The sequence below is a fragment of the Aythya ferina genome, assembly GCF_964211825.1.
Source record: "Aythya ferina genome assembly, chromosome: 6".
Lineage (NCBI taxonomy): Eukaryota > Metazoa > Chordata > Aves > Anseriformes > Anatidae > Aythya > Aythya ferina.
The window spans coordinates 5,743,501-5,764,348 of NC_140303.1; the positions used below are offsets into that span (position 1 = coordinate 5,743,501).

Here is a 20,848-nt window from a genome sequence, read left to right on the forward strand (position 1 = left end):
GGTTTATTGCTTGAAGAAGCTGATTCACTAGGCACTAGCTTTGAACTGGTTTTGGCGTGACATAGGATTTGTTAGATGCTCTCATGAGATCTAACAAAGAACAAATAGGGTGAAAACTGCCAACTCCTCTCGCAAGGTTTGTGTACTGGCTTTTCTTTAACTCCTACATTTCAGGCCTCCATTGCAGCTGGAAAACTTAATGTGTTCTGCATCAGACGCTTAAATTCCCTTTTGTCTAAGAGGATTTCTTCCCTTTCAGAGATTAGTAAATAAAAGCAGAAATTTTGCCTGCTCTCTTTGAAGTCGGTGGGAGTTTATCTTCAGGAAGGGCATGACTGCTTCCCAGACACTTGGTAAACTAGAGATTGCCGGTTACTTTACATAAATGCACATACAGGGTAAGTTTAATGAGTGTGTCACAAGCCCAAGAATCCAGAACAACTCCTAATCAAATTCAGACAAGCTGAAGTTTTATGGTACGGTGCTACCAGTTAAGATGATATCACCACTCTCTCAGCCCAGGCTTTTGAATAGGCGTGGAAGATGCTTGGTTCTCATTTAAAGCAAACTCAGAAAATGTTTCTAGTCCTTGTTGGCCAGGAGAACACTTGAATACAAGCCCTAAATACTTCATAATAGGAAGAACTCGAAATTGCATTTTGAAAATAATACGATCTGAGTAAGAAGATGTCAGAACTCTTCCATGATGTTTCATTATTATTTTTTTTTATGCTTTGGACTTCTCGATCTCACTTGTTCTAGCTACTTGTGAGTTAGACAATGATGGTGCTTATTTAAACCCATTGAAACAAGCAGCTGCTGAAGCAAGACCCTTTTTACTTCAGCAGCTCCAAATAACTAGAGCCAGGAGTTTAAAAAGAGCTAGTTAAGGACTTTAATTTGTGTTTTTCGGTACATCTGAGAACATGGAAGAGTTCTAAGGGTCTGAGAGAATGTAGATATGTGGGTATTCAAAAGGGTAGGGAAAAAATCCAGTTATTTATAGGCTTGTCAATCTGACATTGATCGAGGTAGAGCAGGACATGCTGATCCAGACCTGATTAATAAAGAAATAAATGAGAACTAATGCCGAGCAATATGGGCTGATGTAATAGATTTTGTCAATTAATTGAAATGTTATTTATGAAGCTACAAATTTGCTTGATAAAGACAGCAATATTGATGTGGTGTACGTGGATGTCAGTGAAGTATTTGGCATGCCAGTACACGACAGTATGATTAAGGAACAAGAATCATGCAAAATTAACATGGTACATAATTAGTGGAGTAAAAACTGCCTTTCACAACATGATTGTAAGTGGATTTATCATTTTCATACGGCCAGCACAGGCATCAGCCTCATGCTGTTTATCTGTTTCTCTTTGCCAGTGGCTCGGGTGGGAACATACATTACTCATTGGTCACGCTGATGTGGCTGGGGAGGTAAGAAATGAACAGATCACAGAAACAACCCAGTCTCATTTGCTAGGCACACTGGTACGAGAAGGAGCAGGCATTCTGATGTGGCCAAATGTGATGCCACAACCGTGGAACAAAGGGGGGAACCCGGAGGAGCAAGGTGGGGAAACCCCCCTGGAAGCAGCAATGCTACAAAGCCAGCTGGAGCCTTGGCAGTTGATGGGCTTTTTGTGAGATCCCTATGTAAACCCTACTGTTATCCTTGTATATTTAAGAAGTAGACTCTCGAGGATGTCGGATTGCCTCCACCTGTTGTGTTGGTGCAGGGGAGGCAGCACCTCCAGCTCTGAAGGTCCTGAGCAGCAGGAGAGACCCCTGTGCGCAGCTGGGGCGCTGGTGGGGAAGCTGCCTTGCTGGGAGAGCTTTGATGCTCCGAGCTTTGTCTGGGGGAAGGAAAGGGGCGTGTAGGACACAATCCATAAGTAGCTCTGTGGGGAACAGAAATGAGCAGGAAAAGGGTTCTCTTTTTCTGACAGACAAAGGTCTAGCAAGACATCAGGCTGGAAATGAAGGTTAGACTCTCAGAAATGGAGGCAACAGCAGATAGAAGCAAGCAATTAAAAGTTATGTTGGATTCTCTGCCGGTTGAAGTTTTGACGGTTGTGTGCCTAGATTGCTCTGCTCAAACAAGGATGAGTTTGCAAGTCCCAGGGTCTGTGCCACGTGGCAGGTCACAGCAGGTGCTCAGCAGTCCCTTCATTCCAGCTCCTGTAGACTAGTTTGCATGCCAAACAGGTTGAGGTGATGTTCAGCAAGATTTCTATGCTAAGAAACCTGGATTGCTGATGTGAAAATGTTTGTTCATTTAAAAATCCACAACACTTCCATCTCTGCCCTCTCCTATCTAATTGTGAACGTTTACATATGCAGGTGATGGAAGAAACGTGGGCTCTAGCAGCAAATACAAACCCTCACGCATAATGCCCTGCTGATTGCTCTGTGTTTAAAAATAGGCCACGTGTGGTGCATTTCATCCCAAGACTTCTTGATGTTGCCCTGTGCTGGATAACTTCAGCAGCCAGCGACCTTCTTGAGTCACCACGGGCTCCTCTCAGGCCTGCAGGGCTGCTCTGATTCTCAGGGCAGTGACTGGTACAACCACATCCAGTGCCAGGATCCTTTTCCTGCTTGTTCTGTGCCTTTTCCTGTTTATTCTGGCATAAGGGGGCAGGAGCAGAGAGGATGGCACCTAAGGAGCTCTGAAGCTGGAATGTGTATTGATCACAATTAAATATCATTTGATTTTATCTGTTATTACAAAGAGCCTCCCTGGCTTTGATGTATTACTGTGTGAGATGGCTTTGGGAGGTGGGAGAGATTAATTGCTTCGGCTCATACATGTCTTCCTCTAGACTCAGAGACATCTTCATCTTTGTTCTTACAGAGCCTTGATAAACAAATAACTTGTTCTTTTGTACTGTGCCTGAGATTTTCATCAAAAGAGGAGGGAGCCCGTTGTGTGAATCACAAGGCCAGTGCAGGACAAGTCTATGCTGTAATTCACTCAGACAAATGTTGAAGTAAATGGATGGACTCAGGTTTGTTTAGATTAGTGGCCTTTTGAAAAATGAGTTGTCCCGTGTGTACAATTTTTCAATCTGTTTACATCTAATTAGCTGTTCAGATTGGCTAAAATTAAGCGATGTCACTTGTAATGCATTTAGGGGTGAAGATGAGATAAAATGGGCTCTTCTGGAGTCTCACTGGGGGGTGGCTCGGAGTACTGGCACGGTGTGAACTGAGGGGGTATGGAAGATCAGTCTGTAAGGTGGACTCGGGTATAATCAAGCCACAATTGCACATACATAGGGAGTAGTACATAGCATCTCTCTTGTACTGGTTCAAAGAGAACATGATTTTCCATCTCCCTCTCTCACATCTTCTCAGTAGGCTGGCCTGGCTGACTGGGGCGTTTTGTTGGGGCGACTGCCCCCAGACATTGGCATCTTTACCAGTTTTGCTATTGATTCCTGCATGCTAGATATTCCTCCCTGGAGACCAGTCGTTTGAACAGCTTGAAATCTAAAAACTGACTGCTGCAATGTCAGGTTTCTAATTCTGCAGCTCAGCTGACAGCTCTGGAAAGTCCCAATCGAAGGCAGAAATGCACCATTCTTCAGCAGACTTTGTTCACTCGCCATACGGCCCCAGTTCTATTTTATTGCTCCAGTGCCTACAGATTTTCATGTTCCTGACCAAAACTTCTGCTATTAATATGTAAGCTTCTCAGCAATTAATCTGTGTGTATTGTTGCATCACTGCTTTTAGGCTACGACCAGAGATCAGCACCCTCTGTGCAGCAGCAGCAGCGTAGCTATACTGCTTAGTCATGGATACGTGTCTAAGGAGGTTTTGGCACAGGTTTTCTCAAAGATTTTGTTAGTCTTTTCCTTCCTTGGCTCTCAGAAAGCCTCTCCTTGGTATCTTCCCTCTCCCGACCTGATGTGCCAGCATCGGTGGTGGTGCCCTAGGGTATTTGTGCTGGGAGTGAAACCGTGGCTCGGTGGGACAGGACTGCGTTGGGTGGCTCAGCAATTCAGGGGTAGTGCCTTCCAGTCACTCCAAGGAGCCCAAGGGGACCTTTAAAAGCCAGTGGGAGAATTGCCCTGTGAAGCCTTTGCAGGCAGCACTGGAGATGCTCAGCAGGAGATGTGGTGCAGATGGCCCCACTGAGCCATCTGGGTGCAGTTGTTTCCCAGAAGGAGCCAAGGGCACTCGGCCAGTTCGGATGTCAAACCATGAGATCTCAGGTGCTGGGGCTGAGCCACACTTGGCTCCAACCTTGCTGTCAGAGCTCTTTTTGGCTTCTTCCTGGGATTTCTCCTCTCCAGCCCTGCTGGTGGTGAGCATCTTCTTGTGGCGTTGGTGGCCCGGCAGTGGTGGTGCCAGGCAGGGCTCCCTCGTGTCAGCAGGGGGAGCTCACAACTTGCCTATGCTGTGGGTCCTGGAAAAACGCGTTTGGGTCTTTTCCTTTGGTTTTCATTTTCCTTTGGTTTTCACAGCATTCACATGCTGTGCTCTACTAGGCTATGGCATGTGAAGTAGGTGACATTTGAGGCCCTCAATCCCTAACGCTTGGCACTCTGCTAAAGGTGAGGGCACCAAATGACCAAATGTCTAAGCATCACCAATAGGCAGCAGCAAAAACATTGCTGTTAAAAAGGGAGTGTTTTATACAGGAAAAAACCTTTTCCAAGCAGAAATACATCTGCAACTGAACCCATTAGCATTAAATATGGATACAGGTTGGAAAGCTGCAGCATGTTCTAACTCCTCTGCTATAAGGTACTCTTTTCTGGATGTCTTTATCTGGATGGCGGGTGCTTTTGGGCTAATGTTTTCCTTCTAAAAAGAAAAATCCTTAAGGAGGATTATTTGCTACTTGAAAACAATGCCGTGAGCAATTCTTGAGTTCACATAAGATGTGAAAGGTTTTAATATTTAAGACAGTTGTTCTTACTACTTGTAAGCAAGACTTTTAACGAGCAAGATCCAGTCCTCATCAGGATTTCTCTGTTTCCTTTGTACCTGCCCATCTACCCTACACTTACAGCTTAAGTATCTGTTTTCCATCTTGTCTGCTGCACTACAGCATGTGTTGGTAAAAGAGATGCTCTTGATTTCACTAGGCAGCCTGGCAGCCCAGTCCTAAGCTATGTCTGTTTTACAGAAGTCAACTAGATTGAGATTAACCTACATTTTGTCTCGAGCTAGTGCTGGGGTGGACAAAAAACAAATACCCTTAATGTGGAAGTAATGCTGAAAAAAAACCTTTAAGTAATTGAAGCATTTGAAAGAAAATATAAAGTCATTTTCTAGAACATTATAGTTATTTAAAAGCAATTACACAAAACAACAAGGTTCAGAGTTGAGAAATAAATGGGAAGAAACCCGGACACGTAGTAGCATAGAAACTCACCATCATCCTGTTTTGCTGTCCTTATCTTTAGATATTCCTGCCTCATTCCTTTTTAACCTAACTCATAGGAAAGAGAGATTTTTCTTTATCTTAGAAAGAAACTTGATTGATCCTAGGGGCAGGAAAATCAGTGACAAAAAACCTTTTCGTCGTGTTTCATTAAACTTTTCAGAAGCCGCCTCTTTCTAGAAGAAGAGATCGCCCGTGCAATTCAAGCAATTAGGAATATGCACCCTCATTTGTCTTGGGCATTGCGTGGTGATGAGGCATATAATCCGCGTTTTCTCCCTTCCCTTCAGAGTGCTGTGACTTCAAGACAGGGCCGCAGAAAGTCATCTCTGCTGTTTCTGTGTTTAGCAGCACCGTAGGACTGACCGACCTGTTCATTTGAAGGGATGTGGAGGCAACATGAGAGCCTCGGCAGACTCTGATCTGCCAGCAGGTGCGCGGCGTGGGGAGCTGTCGGATTGCATGAGCGGCTAAGGTCAGGTTAAATTAGTGCCCGCAGCTGGTACGGTGGTAGAAGCTCCATAAATCCGCACCAATTCTAGCCTGAAATTAATCATTTTATTAATCTTCCATGAGAAAAGGGAATTGTGATTAAGGTGCTGTGGTCTCATGGAGACCAAAGTGAGCGTACTCTCATGCACATGCGTGTGTGTCAAGAGGGCGAAGATGTCACAGGCCACCCTGGCATGGCGAGCAGCTTTTGGGAATCCAACAGATACAGTGAAGGGAAAAACTAAAGAAGAAAGAGCCAACAGTGAGGGAGAAAACTATTCTGTCAACTCATCCCGTTTAGTGTGGTCGCGTTGTCATTGTCTGGAAAGATTCAGTGCCAAAGGGCTTCATAAAGGACAGCAATCCTGTGACTGCTGCAGAAGGCTGTGTTACACAGCTCCTCTTCCTTTCAGGTAATCTCTAGCAGCCTTGTGCAACAACACAGCTCTTAGGAGCAGTAGCCAGGTATGCCAGAAATAAAGTCGAGACAAATGTAATGTTTTACCAGAGGCAGCCAGCAGATGCTTTTTGTAAACCTTAGTCTGTAGCTGGCTGGAATAATTTTTGATATATTTTACATTGCATCATCTTTAAACGTATTTGTAACAATAATCCTCTGATATCTTGAGTTTCTTCAAAGACCATGACAAAGATTCACCTGCCTTTGTAGCAAGAGCAAAGCCTGTGCTGTATAAAAGCTCCTGGTGTAATTGCCACTTCACCATATAGTTTGCAGGCAGTGCAGCGGATTAACTACAGAGCACTCCAGAGGTGCTCTTCAGTTATCCTATAACTGACAATGTCAACTGAGGGAGAAGAGCGTAGGTAAGAAATGCAAATCAGCTACAGAGAGTGAAAATGTGGCTTTCTCTTTTGGCTTGTCTTTCATAAGCAAAATATGTAATTTCTGATCTTTGAAACCTACCCGTGAATGAAGGCATGTCAGCAGGTGCTCCAAAATATTTGGCTGCTGGTGTTTCTTATGCAGAGCCCGTTCTGTATCTGAAAAGCTATGCCTCTGCTTTTACACTCGGGATAGCAATATTCTACAAAACTCAAGCTTTCAAGCCGACCACAGTATCCTTGTGATGAAAGGAAGAGAAAGGTCAGTGAGGCTTGTCCTTGCTGAGAAACAATCCCAACCGATGCTCAAAAACCTGAAATGTTAAACCAAGCTGTGCTCACGTATGGCAAACATGATCAAGCTTTTCACTCGTTTCAGCTGCTCTGGACAATTCTTTTCTCTTCAACTAGATCTAGTCTTCAACTCAGCTTAATTGAGAAGCTGGCCTTGCTAATGAATTTGTATGAGTTTTCTGGCCCTGGCAGTTTTCACTTTAATGCACTCTGTATATTATATTAAAAATGTATATCACAACTGAAGCAGTTTTGTAAAACAAGCTTTAATGCAGCATCTGCTTATTTGTGCCTTGGGGATGTGAGACAACAGCAAACTGCTTACTGCTTGAGAAATCAGCACACCACCATGTGCCTTGCTCTGGTGTTAGAAGTCAGGGCAGTGCCTTAATCTGGATGCAGATCAAATTGTTGTGTTGATAATTAGAAGACAATAAGCCTGCATGAAATTGAACCAAGATGTATTAAAATCAGGTAGTAATTCTCCTTAATGCTGACTGGAAGGAAGCCATGTCAGGAGGTAACCAGAATGCATTATTGTTTGCCATTATAAAAAGGTCCATTTAAATAGCTCTCTGTCACCTAGGGCTATTTAACCTTTTGTAGGTATGAGCATTACAAGGCAGCCTAATGCATATTTTGTGTGCATTACTGTGCATAAATGCATGCACACAGTTTTTATGTTCCTATGCGAATATTCATAATGAATCAGACTGGGGTCAATGTATTTCCAAATCATGTCACTGGTGATAGCCAGGAGCAGCTGTTCCCAAAGAAGGTGAAAGAAGCTTCATCCTTGAACTACCCTAGTGGGAAATTGCTTGCTCAAACCTACCGGTGAGTGCTTGGCTTGTGCGTTGAGGTGGGAGCATAGATGTGAACGTGGATGTCCTCATAGAAGAATGTGTGTTTGTATGTGAGAATCAGCTGTGAATATGAATCCTGGGCTCTGGCGATATGATCATGAGCTTAATAATGGTCCCCTTGCCAGAAAGAAACGTGTTTCTCGTCGTTTCCCTGAATGTCCTCGTTTCCTGGGATTCTAAAGGCTGAACGCAAGAGCTGTCAGCTCGTGCAGGACCCTTCCCTATGCTGGTTCTTGTTTGCTGTGCATCTGCCCGCCCCTTTCAGCCTCAATTCTCCTGCAAAAGAGATGTGGCCTTTAGGGAGGCACGTCCATGCTTGAGAACGTTTTCTTTCCCAGCATTTCAACTTGTCCATTTCCTCCCTGTGTTTTTTTGTCTGCTATTTTATATGCTGATGGGACATTATTAGTTTCATTTATAAGGAGTAGTGTTACAAATTGTTCGGCGATTGACTGCGGTGCGTTCCCATAGCCTGACATAACTGGCTGCAGTGTGCCCTCTTTTTTAATAACGCTCCCTTCAAAACAGATCAACTCATACACTCGCATAGATCAATAACTGAAAGGAGGAAACGAAGGCAGCTTTTGAAAGCTTACAGATACTGTAAGCCTATGAGCTCTCTCTTGCTCTGATCAGCGGCCTTATGGTGGGTTTAATTTGGAAATCATTATTTGGGTAAAACTGGGGCAGAGCTGAATCTCAGCTGGTCCTGGATAACTTCAGCAGCATGAGCCTCTCGGTATCTGTGCCACTCTGACAGCAGATGTGCTGCTTATTTACAGGGAGGCATAATTGGAAACTCAGATCTAAAGCTAATTTTGCACTGCCAGGAAGAATTAAAAAAAAATAGTTGCTTTTAAAGGTCATGAAAAAACAAAGCAAGGGAAACCATTTGACATTCCCCATTTAGAGGTAGTAGCATGCTGGGGTCCAAATTGTTCCTGATGTGACGTGGCACAGCCAGGCGTAGGTGCATTGGGGTGCATTGCTGCTGCTTGGGTGGAGATGCTCAGAGCCACAGCTTTCTGAAGCACAGGGTTTTTTATAGGTTTACCAAGAAGTCCCTTAAGCCCCACAGCCATGTTTTGGTCATTGAACCTTCCCATTGCAAATCGTGGGCACTGCGGGCAGCTTAACATCACACAGGCAGTGGGAGGGGGGACACATCCTGCAGAGCTTGGCCTCCCGTGGCCAGTGACACCAAAGTGATGGAAAGAAAAGAATAAGCTGCCCATTTACTTGTCTCTTGTTCTCAGCCCCAGGTGGTGGTAGTGATATGGGAAGAGTACTTAAGGAAAGTGGCATTTCTGTTCACATTTATAGTTTTTGTTAAACTATTGAAGATCAGTAGAAACCCTTGCTAAAAACTGAAGGTGCTACTGTGCTGTTCACATAAGCAGAAGAACAGGAAAGCTTTTTAACACCCTTCATCCACTCCAAGCCAGAGTGCTCTGGGGATAGGCAGGCCCGTGACATTGATCAGAGGTTTAAAACTTCCTCTGCTGCAGTTCTGGGAGAGAGCCTGGTCCTGTAGCTCTGCCTGAAATCTGACATCCAGCTACCTTGTCCTCACTTAAATTAATCCATCTGCCCTGTCACAGGGGTATTCCAGCATTTCATGCTTCTCCTTGTCATGCAATAGGGGAAAGGGGAGTACAAGCAAATCTGAAACTGGGTTCCCTAAAGTGTGATGCCTCAGGAAATGCCTTTGTTTCTAAACCCTGTGCCTTTAAGTATCTATTCAAGTGCTTACAGACTGTAGCTGAGTGTTTACACAACAGCAGAATTCCTGAAAACATGCTAAATGCTTTTCATCCATAATGATTTGGAAGAAGTTGTCAGGTAGCTGTATCAGATACAATGGCTGTTGCTTTGGCCATTACCAGAAGAAGAGAAGGGCTGCGTCAGTGTTTGTGTACATAACACATAATATATCAACATACAATATAAAAGTTCAGGTTACTTACATTAAAAAAAAAAAAAAAAAAAAAAAAACATAATGGTCCATTCATTTTTAAACCGAAAGAAAGCATGATTGTTCTTTTTTTATTTTTTCAAGGCCTGCTGCAGGCACAGCCTATGAAAACCTGAATTATTAAAATTGACAATCTCAATAATGCTCTAAAATCCACAGGAAGAGGCTCTGATGATTGAAAATCCAAGGAAATCATCAGTAGTCAAGGGCAGACAGGGCTGGATCCTAAAGGGATTCCAGCTTGTAGAGAAGAAATAATACAGCAGGAAGTAACAAATAGAATTAATTGGTTCTTCAAGTAGAACAGTTACAGGAGGAAGGCGGATTATACATATGCATTATTATTCAAATAATGTGAATGAATAGAGAACTCCAGACCCATGGGTAACACACAAGCAGTACCGAGAGAGACCCTGAGCTGCTGAAATAAATCCCCATTACAGATGGGCAAGGAAGGAGGAGAATAAAGTACAACAGCTCCACTTGAACTTTATTTCATCTGCTGATGACTTTGTTAAAACGTTAGACCTTTCGGTTACAAAATCACATTTTCTGAACGCCGAAAAGTTCCATTTGTTTTTCATTTGTTTGTTTGTTCAAGGGTTACTGGTTGCTCTGAAATAAGCAAATTCAGAGGTGGGATTCTGCAAGTCTGACATTTAAATGGCAGTTTCGGCTATATGCAATTTTCTTCTTCAGTTCTTTTGGGAGTATTTTAGTGTCTTATTATGCGGCGACTGTGCTACAAACTCAAGTTGTCTGCATGGTATGGAGCGCATGTTTTCCTGCGCTTTGTCTATGACTGTGCAGGAGTTCTGCATGGAAAGCCTGTAAGATCTGAAAGAGGTTTGTTAGTAATTTGGCTGTGAGCTCTTTAAGCATGAGAGTATCATATAAGCATACTGTTCTAATTGTGAATTGGAAAACCTTCAGCAAATTTTAAGTTAGGAACTTCTCATAGCAACTATACTATTTCCATTAGAGGAAATCCCTGTAGCATCTTCCAAACAGACTGTGTGTTTCTTAAAGGCAGAAACCAACGGATGCCTTTTGATTTTCCCAGCTCTAGTAATTAGTAGGAATAAAAATGTTCAAAATTTCACCAAGCCTTTTAACTGGAGTGCAGATGTGATTCTTGGTGACTCAGACATTCCCCAGAACTTAGTTAGACTCAGAGTAATTATTCCAAAGAATTATCCTTCCAAAATTAGAAGAAAAAAACATGTAATTACAACTGCAATATTAACATACTTAATGTCTGCCTAATGTCTGAGCATCAAGTCAGAGGCTGTATTTTCACGCAGTATACACACTGTAAGCAAAATGAATTGGGGCACGCAATTTCTTGAACAAAGGTCCTAAATATGAGCTCCATGAGCATTTGTGCCATGATTGGCAATGGAAGTTGAAGAGAAACTGAGGAAAGCAGTGCTTTATTTTTCCTAATTACTCTTTCTCTACCCTCTTTCTCCTTTACATATTGATCTGGCCATTCTGACAAGCACAGCAATCTCGGCTCATCTCGCTGCGGGCTGCCGAGGTCCTGCCCTGCATTTTGCTGGCCTTGCTGTTTTCCTGGCCTCAGTACACCACACCAGCAGAAAACTGCTGGCGTGTCCGCTGCTTCATCCTCTGCTGACTGTTGCATTGAAATGGCTCAGCATGGGGCCAAACCCTGTCCAGAAGTGCCTCGGGGAAGGGGCTGAGGAAGGGCAGCCACCACTTGCTTAGACAAGATGGTTGTAAGGTTAGTTTCTCTGAGCTGACTCTCATGTCTTCTCCAGAGAGATGTTTCGAGCCACCATTACGTGATGTTTCTCTAGGGATGGGTGCAGCTGGTTGTCTCACATGAGGGCCCTGAGCCAAAGAGGGGCACGAAGCTGAGCTTCTCCCTCCAGAAACAGCCACCCTGTCCCTTGCTGGCCTCCAGGAGTTCCTGGCCCAGCTTCCCCTGACATAGAGCAAAAAAGGTGAGCAGGATAGGTGAACCTGTGTTTGATGCTATAGCTGCTGTGCAGTTAAACAGTGGTCCTCAGTCCCACTTTTCTCCTGCACAGGGAAAAAAAAAAATTGCTTTTTAAGTGGAACAAACATTGCACCCCCAGCCCTGAACCTTTTGTGGGAAATGGGGAGCAGGAGATGGATCAGATCAGAGGTGTATACATTAGCAACTGCAAAGGAAGAAGAGATGCTGTTGAAAGCCCTAGAGAAATGTTTTGTTTTAGGGGATTAGTTAAAAAGAAACACTAGAGCTTTAAACAAAGTAAGATTGCATAAAATGTGCATAATTTATGAGCATTTTTAAAAATACAGCACCTGGTTCAACTCCCTCTTTTTTCTATGGAACTTCTTGTGCTTTATACTTCATAGTAGCTAATTTGACTTCTCTTATTTCAATTATTTCAAAATGCATTTCCAGATTGCTCAGTCTGATTAACTCCTGCTGTACTTTTGTTCACAAGGAGCTGTGAGAACTGGGCATGTGTAAGGGAGGGCAGCACGTTCATACAAGTGGTAGCAAATGTAACTTGCAGCATGCTGTTACATTTATGTGACATGACATGCTCGTGCGAATCAAATGTGCTATTTTTACGGCATGTATTAAATGTGAAATTGTGACTGGTGTTAGAACAGGGTCAGAGCTCCTGCCAGTGTGCCATGTAATTTTGTTTTACGAATGAAGGTCTCAAATGCAAACCCTCTATTTCCAGCAAATTTATTCTGTTTGTCCAGGGTCAGCCATGTCCATAGGTCATTGCCCCATTTTGTTTGATTCCTTCCTTACACAACACTTGATATCATATCAGAATATGAGCAGAGAAACCTGGATGGCTTCTGAGGCTATAAAATTATGTGCAGGACAAGGGATCTTGCCTCTTGTACACCTTGTGCTCCAGACTCTGGCCGATGTTGGCCAGCGTCACTGGAGTTGTGTTGATGTGTGTCAGCAGAGGCAGAGCCAACTTGAGAGGCAAATTTGGTCCATGACACCTTTGGATACGAAATACTGCCTTCCAAAGGCAGAGGAATTATTGGTCGATTATTGACCTAGGTTGACATCCATGCCCAAAATCACAGCGCTACTGGCACTTCAGGACAGGGCCTAGATGTGTTCTCAAGATGGCGATTAGGCCCGGAGTACAGTAGTTTGTGGGTGCCTAACTTGTGAGGAATTGGCCCCATAAAGTCTTGTTATGTTGTGCTGAGGAAAACGTCCACTTGGGAAATGCAGGCCTGGCCTTGATGCCCTGCCATCAGGGGCTGGCCGATGCCTGAGGAGAGGAGTCACCTCCTCAGGGACCGCCACAGCGTGGGCCAGGCCGGGTGGCAGAGCAGCCATAAATCACTTTTCTGGCTAATTGGGGCCTGTCAGGGCCAAGCACACAGCAGGGCCACCAGGGCCCAAAGCAGGCAATGCACAGGCATGCTCGACAGGAATGAGACTGAGGAGGGGTTGATAGTTACCTCTGAAGTGTTTCTTGGCTCTAATACATTCGCCTCGTATTTGTATCTCTACTTAAAAAAAAAAAAAACAAACAAACCACAACTTACAGATATAACTTCTTATGATTTCAGGGAATTATTTTATTGTAATTATAGCTAATCCAATTAAAGGTGACTTGTAATGACTGCTGAATTAATTCCAGAAATACTGGATTTAATGAGTGGATTACTATTTGTTTTGATAAAGGGGAAAATGCGAGTACCAAGGTAGAGTATTTAGTTCACTTAGATCACGCTGTGCTCAATACTGCTGGATTTACAAAGCTATTTGTTTCCAAATCATGGGAGAGCATGTCCCTGCTGAACACACTGAGACAAATAGCAAGCTCGTTTCCTTTCAAAGAGAGTATCTGTGCGACAGGGTCAGGCTTTCTTGATTTTCCTATAATGGAAATCAGATGTGATGTCTGAGGTCAGAACTTGGTGCATTGCACTGGGAAGCAGAGTAGTATCTCTTTTTTTTTTTAGTAGTTTTTTTATTTAATTTTCAGCACAAGTTTGCTCGCTTTTTCACAGGGTGCACCTTGACAAGCTTCTTTATGGGCCACATACTTGTTTTTTCCCCTTCAGTAGCAAGCTGAGCAATTGCAGGCTTGACTGACCTAAGCAGTCACGGCCTGATCCTGCAGCTGGTAGGATATATGCAGAAATGATACATGCGTGCATGATCTGGCCAGTGAACTCATGGCCCAGCCAACTGCAGCAATGGGTACGGTGGTAAACAGCCATGGGAAAAGCCTTCTGCTGCTGGGGCAAGATGGTAAGATACAGGGTATACATCTGTACCCTATCCCTGAAGCAAGGGAGGGTGTAGCTCCCTCAGGACTAAGCTGCAAGGGGCCTTGTTTGCGACTTTGTGTGCTTTGTGTAAATGTGTTGACTGGAACAAAGAAGCAGATACCATGGCTCTGTTTCTGTGCCTCAATGATCAAGAAGTAGCACAAGTTATCCCACTTTGCATGGGACCAAAGTGTGAGAGAATTGAAGGTAAGCACTGAGGTTTGCATGGGTGTAAGTTGAAGCTGAAAGAAACAGTCATTGATAAGGTTCAGATCTTAGGGAGTCAAGAGGTTTGGAAAGCTAAGAGGAGCACCTGATTTAGAAAACTAGGCTCTGTGGGTGAGTCTTCTGGTTAGCCAGCATTGTACAAATACAAATGGAGAGTCTTGTTCTCAAGGTGCATAGAGATGTTGGCCAGGTGGTTTTCTCAACAGGCATGCCATCTTCATCACTTTACATACTTCTCCTTCCTTCATCTCCTCTCATGAAACCCGTCTCTTCATTTTGATTTTCCACTAGCTTCTCATGTAAGTGCTGTCACCTCCCTGTCTCCTGTTCCCCTGCATGTTTCACAGCCTCACTTGCTTCATCCTCCAGGCCTTTACAGCTCTAAGTCGGTCTCAAAAAGCCACCCATCTGGTGCTGCTGTCAGCAGCTCACATGGATGTAGGGGTTGAACTAGATGATCTTCAGAGGTCCCTTCCAGCATCGGCCATTCTGTGCTTCTGGATGTGCAAGTAAAACCACTTGAGTATTATTGACACCCCCTTCACTAACCCATCAGCTTGTGTTTGACTGGCTCTATACTGGGCATTGCTTCCCTGTTTTCCCCTTCAAGCAGTGTGACTGGGAGTTGAATATTGCACCAAATTAATACGTGGTGGCAATTGCCATGGTGAGGCACTCCTGATGATAAAAACCAGACTGCAGTTGCGTTTGTAGATTTTCTTCAGACAGCAAACGGTCCCTTTGCTTATGTTATCAAAGGTGATTGACTAAGTAAGTGGAGATGAGTCTCCTTCCCAGCAGCTCTTGCAGCAAATTAGGTATGGAAAAAAAACTCCGGTTCCCAAGGAAGTCAAAACTAGTGAGCAACCTGTAATCAAGGTTCTCCTAATGTTGTGTTTTAAGTAGACCCATTATCATAGCAATGTCTTCCTGAAAGCATTTAGACTTCATTACCCCATTAGAGAAATTAACATATTTTAGCTGATAAGCTGCTGGCACATTCAAAAACTTGCAATAATGCTGGGTGTTGAAGCTACTCCAAAACGTGCTTTCATTAAAGGGGTCTTGCGCCACATAGGAAATATATAAATAGAAAAGCCATAATTAAAATGCCACATTATCTTGTTCTAAAGTTAGTGTGTCTTGAAATTTAAATATACATTGGTATCATTAGAACTTTCCAGCAGAATTTTTCCAATGTTATTATCATAGCAGAGAAGAAGCCATTAAAAAAAAAAAAAGTGCATTTCAAATGTGAATGTAATAACTATCTTTTTAATTAAAGTTGGGATAAATCTTTTAAAACCAGTTGCTGACTCTGAGAGGTAGCAGAGCATCGTTGCTGTATTCAGAGCAGAGGTTGCACGGGAGCAAGTCAGTAAAATATGACAGGGAGGATCAGCAGGATGAGCGTGTAGCCAGTGTAAGCGTTGTGTGTAATTGCAAAGTCAACAGAGGAACGGCAGCTTATGCCAGTATTTGATCTCAAAGAAAAATAACAAAGTCTATAAATAGTGATGTAAGGAGGCTTCCTTTCTGGCTTGTTAATGAAAGAGGTTGTTGTATTCCTACTTATCTGAGGTATGTGTTGTGCAGGACCTCCCTACTCTGTTCCAAATGAAATTCAGCATCTTGCCCTAATGGAGTTGTGAAGGCTCAAGTCGCCACCCATACGGAGAGCACCACACGCGCCCCAGGGTGAAAGGGAAAGCATCCAAGGAGAGTGATCAATACAGCGACTTGATTAGCAACAGGGTGATTCAGAACGTAAAGCTGCATCCTTGGACAACTCCTGATTGTAATTACTGTCACCTTTCCCAGCTATTTTCATGCAAAGGGAGTTTTATAAGTCTTGGCTTTTGAAATATTCTGCCAAGCGTTTTAAGATTTAAAGAAAATCATCATTTCTGTTTCGTGCACAGAAATCTTTGACTCGTTATTCTTTGCTTGCTTACCTAAGCTGAATATTGTTGTGCTTTATAAGAGGAACTGCATCGCCCTCAGAGGCATGCGTGTGTGCTCCTGTCCACATGGAGCACTGAGAAATCTTACAGATGCGGGTGGAGGTTTGAGCAGTCATGCTACTTAATGGACCCTGGATAATTGGCTGCCTTATTAGTCAATAAATGACTTTCTATATGCTTCCAGAAAATTATACCTTGATTGATTGTAGGCACGTTATGTATTTTCTTGTGTTTGTTTCAGCTGAGAGGGAACGCCCTAGGAGCGTGGTCAGAGGCAATCTAGATGCCATTACCTGGGCATAGCAGAATGCAAAAGTAGCAAGTTCCCATTCATCAGCCTGAGCTTCAAAAGCGTGGCAGGGAGAGAGGGTTGTCTCTGTACTAATGATCTAATACACACTGTTTGTATCAAAACTGTCATACCAAGGACACTGGTGGGAGTAAGAATGCAGTCAACTCAAAGCTGTGCTTCTGGCATTATCTGGCACGTTTGCAAAATGCATCCTCAAAAATGTAATTATACTGAATTCACAGAGGTCTTATGAAAAATGTATCAAGTTGGATGTTTATTCTGATGGTAGACGAACTCTGACATCCCTGTTCATGTTGAAATGTGATCATGTGGGGGTGTGTAATGATATGTATGCACACACACATAGGTATCTCCGCATACGATATGCAGACAGAATGTGTATGTCAGTGTTTGGGTGTATATTTATATGTTTGCACTCTCATTCATGCAGCCAAGTGGTGATTAGACGCCGGGGACTGTAAATTTTCACAATAGCTTTGTAAGGGCAATCTATAATTTTCTGATATTTTATCTTATAAAAATTACAACATCGCCTATAGAGTTCAATAAAGTGATTGTTATCTCAGGGGTAGAGCAAAATCCTTCAGCCAGCAGCTCGGGAGCTGTCTCACAAGTGCACCACAGCTGGATGGTCACCAGTGGCCAGGGAGCGGGACAACTCCGTGTCATTTGCTCGCTGGCCCAGCAGCGCTGCTCCTGCCACCCCCATGCTGGGGACAGCTGGGCACGTGTGTCCTGGGCTGGAGGAGCGCTCCTGTCCCTGGGCCCGAAGCAAAGACCCAGGGCAGAGCTAGCACAGCTGCCTGGCAGTCTGCACGGACGCCAGGGAGTGCTTCCAAACACCGTCTTTGGCTTCTCGTGGTGGCCTCGCTGTGCTTGACTTTTTGCACAGCGGTTGACCTCCAGGCCTCTGCTAAATTTATAGACGTGGTTATGCCAGGAAACTGCTCAGAAAATGCTTGCAGTCTCCACAGAGAAGGCAGGCGAGTGGGCAAGCAAAAAGTAGTAGCTCTCCTCTCATTTTGCTGCAAAAGAACTGAGATGCAAGAGATTAATGGATGTGCCCAAGGTCATATTGGAAATCTGCAGCAGAGCCAGGCACTGAATCCAGATATTCTGCATCCCAGCTCAGTGCCGTAGCCATATTTTTTCTGCTAGTATTTAGAAGAAATGCTGTTCCTGGAGAGTGAAACAAATCAGAAAAATAAGCTGGTAGTGTGCGAATGAGAAAAGGTCATTTGTCCTGTTTCATCACTTTGTTGTCCAAAGATCTAATTACTTCTGGAATTACCTCAATGGCTTTCAATCAGTGCCTGTCTGTCTCAGGTCATTCCGCACACCTCACCTTGTCGGTTTAAGATGCTTTCTAAAGATTTTTTTTTCCTCTCTTAATTAAAAAATAATGCTCCTGGCCAAATCTTCTGCACGTGTTTCTCCAACCTATGCATGAGGCTGAATACCGGTAGAACCAAGCACTTGCACTTCTGACATCTGATGATTGCTGTATAAGAAGTGAGGTGCTTTTACCTGTAATATACCAGAGCTTTCCACAGATTTGAGATGACTTAGAAATTACACTGTGGAACTTCTTCACCCGCAATTGAATTGTAATCACCGTGGTGCTGCTGGAAGGTGCGGGCTATTTAAGAACACAGAATTTCTACGCCGCTCTTTCTGTCATGGCACATTTCAACATCAGGAATGACTCCCAAATCAGCTTGTTTTTAAAATAATGTGTTTCGGTTCTATTATTCCCTTTTGGTTTCAGGATCTTTAAAGGTGCAGTTATACTTTCAAGTTTTTTCTCTGCAGTCATAGCATCAGGCAGGATTCCTCCAGAGTCCTTCCAGCACCAGCTCCACCAAAGCCTTTGTGCATTTTCGTGGTTTCAGCGCTGGAGGTCTGCACGAACGCAGCAATTACCGTGCGATTCACAACAGAATCGTGGCTCTAAGTGCTTCTTGGCACATGGCAGGTTGGGCAGGCAGCTGACCTGGAAGAAACAGAAAATCAAAAAGAATGTGCTCATCCTCAGTGAATAGCACTTGCAGCTTGGAGGATGGTTGGGATCGTTCCCCAAGAGGTCTTTTCCCACACGCCTTTGTAATTCCTCCGATTTTCTTACACTGACCCAGATTTGGGTTGACTGATTTTAGGTGGGACCACGTGTATACATACCCGTGAGCTCTCAGGAATATGTTTTTCCTGGCATGGCTGTTAACTCATGTTGATTTCTGCATGGAGAGCATGGTTACATGTTCTAAAACCAGAAATGCTAGGATTTCATTATTAGGAGGAATTACTAGCAAAGATTGATAATTAAACTAACCAGTTAAATTTTTTCCACCTTCTAAATCTCAAACTAAGTTCAGTCCTTCCAGCTGTTTGGGCCAAGTGCAAGCTTCGGAGGTCCTCTTGCAGTGGGCACGGGTGTGTTAATGTACCGGGGTGCAGGAGCTCTGATCAGGGACACGGACTGTGTTTTGCAAGACATACAAATACAAAGAGAACAAGTCTTTGCCCCCAGAAGTTTACGATCTAAGTAGGCCAAATCTCAGTTAATGGCTCGAAAATAATTTTTACAAAGCCATAATTAGGTTAGATTGTACCTTACCCTCCTTTCTTTCCCCCTTCTATGAATGGAGTCAGTGACCTAAAAGCTCTGCTAGACTCCATCCCTTTGTTTCTATTATTAACACTGTTTACTTAGTATTTTCCTTACTGCTGAGAGGGACAAAAGATTTTTTTGTTCCCCTTAGATGCAATTTGTATGATACTGTATTTATTTGGAATTAAAAGGACAATAGCAATGTCCATGCTAGGCCCCTCTGCAATTAATCAATCTCCCCCAGATTCTGTGCAATAATGAGCTCGCTTGGGCAGTAAATAAAACAGCAAAACTGCTTCATTTCACAGCCTCACTAGAAATGTACCCTCATTTTCTTTTCGCCACTTCCTCTTGCTGCCTCCTCCACTTTGCAGACCAGCTTCCCTTGGTCTTTGCCTGCACAGCCTGCTGGAGCTGATGCAGAACCGATTGCTGCTTAAGAGCATAATGACAAATTTACCCCAGAAGTTGTTTAAAGTAGCTTCTGAAAGAAAGGTAGAGAGCACAACGCTTTTCAGCTACCTTGCAGCATTTGTGCAGCTGGGGACACAGAAGGGTAAACTCTTCAGAAGAAATTGTGTGGCTGTTTTCTCAGACTTTTTGCTTGGGTAGTGTTAAGGCAGTACCCATTATTGAAGAGCTCAGAGGTGATGGGCAAACCACTTCAGTGCAGGCTGAGTAGAAAGGAGCAGGAGGTAAAGTCCAGCCAGAAATTAGGAATTACAGAAGTGATCTGCTGACGTGCTCGTATTTCTGAGCAGATCTGTATCAGATTTGCATCAACTCCTGAACTAGCAAGTCCCAAATGGAGCAAAGCTGTGTTCTCTGCGTTTCTTTTTTCACATCAGCAGCTAATTCGAGTTACTGTTGACCAAAGGTCCTTTCACAGTCACCTGGCAACTTCTGCTGTATCACATTAATAATCCTCCTAAAGATGTGCAGAGGTGGAAGAGCTTTTATTGAATCACAGAATTTTTTCTAGGTTGGAAGAGACCTCAAGGTCATCGAGTCCAACCTCCAACCTAACGCTAACAGCCCTCCACTAAACCATATCCCTAAGCTCTACATCTAAACGTCTTTTGAAGACTTCCAGGGATGGTGACTCCACCACTTCCCTGGGCAGCCTGTTCCAATGCCTCACAACCCTTTCAGTGAAGAAGTTCTTCCTAACATCTAACCTAAAACTCCCCTGGCTCAACTTAAGCCCATTCCCCCTCGTCCTGTCACCAGGCACGTGGGAGAACAGGCCAACCCCCACCTCGCTACAGCCTCCCTTGAGGTACCTAAAAAGAGCGATAAGGTCGCCCTTGAGCCTCCTCTTCTCCAGGCTGAACAAGCCCAGCTCCCTCAGCCGCTCCTCGTAGGACTTGTTCTCCAGGCCCCTCACCAGCTTCGTCGCCCTTCTCTGGACCCGCTCAAGCACCTCCATGTCCATCTTGTAGCGAGGGGCCCAAAACTGAACACAGTACTCGAGGTGCGGCCTCACCAGAGCTGAGTACAGGGGGACGATCACCTCCCTAGCCCTGCTGGTCACACTGTTCCTGATACAGGCCAGGATGCCGTTGGCCTTCTTG

At 44.0% G+C, this 20,848-nt stretch overlaps 1 protein-coding gene across 4 annotated transcripts in view; it reads left to right on the forward strand.

Moving 5' to 3' along the window:
• Positions 1–20,848, forward strand: part of TMEFF2 (transmembrane protein with EGF like and two follistatin like domains 2) — a 321,829-nt gene that overhangs the window by 224,078 nt on the left and 76,903 nt on the right. The gene's annotated exons all lie outside the window — the stretch shown is intronic.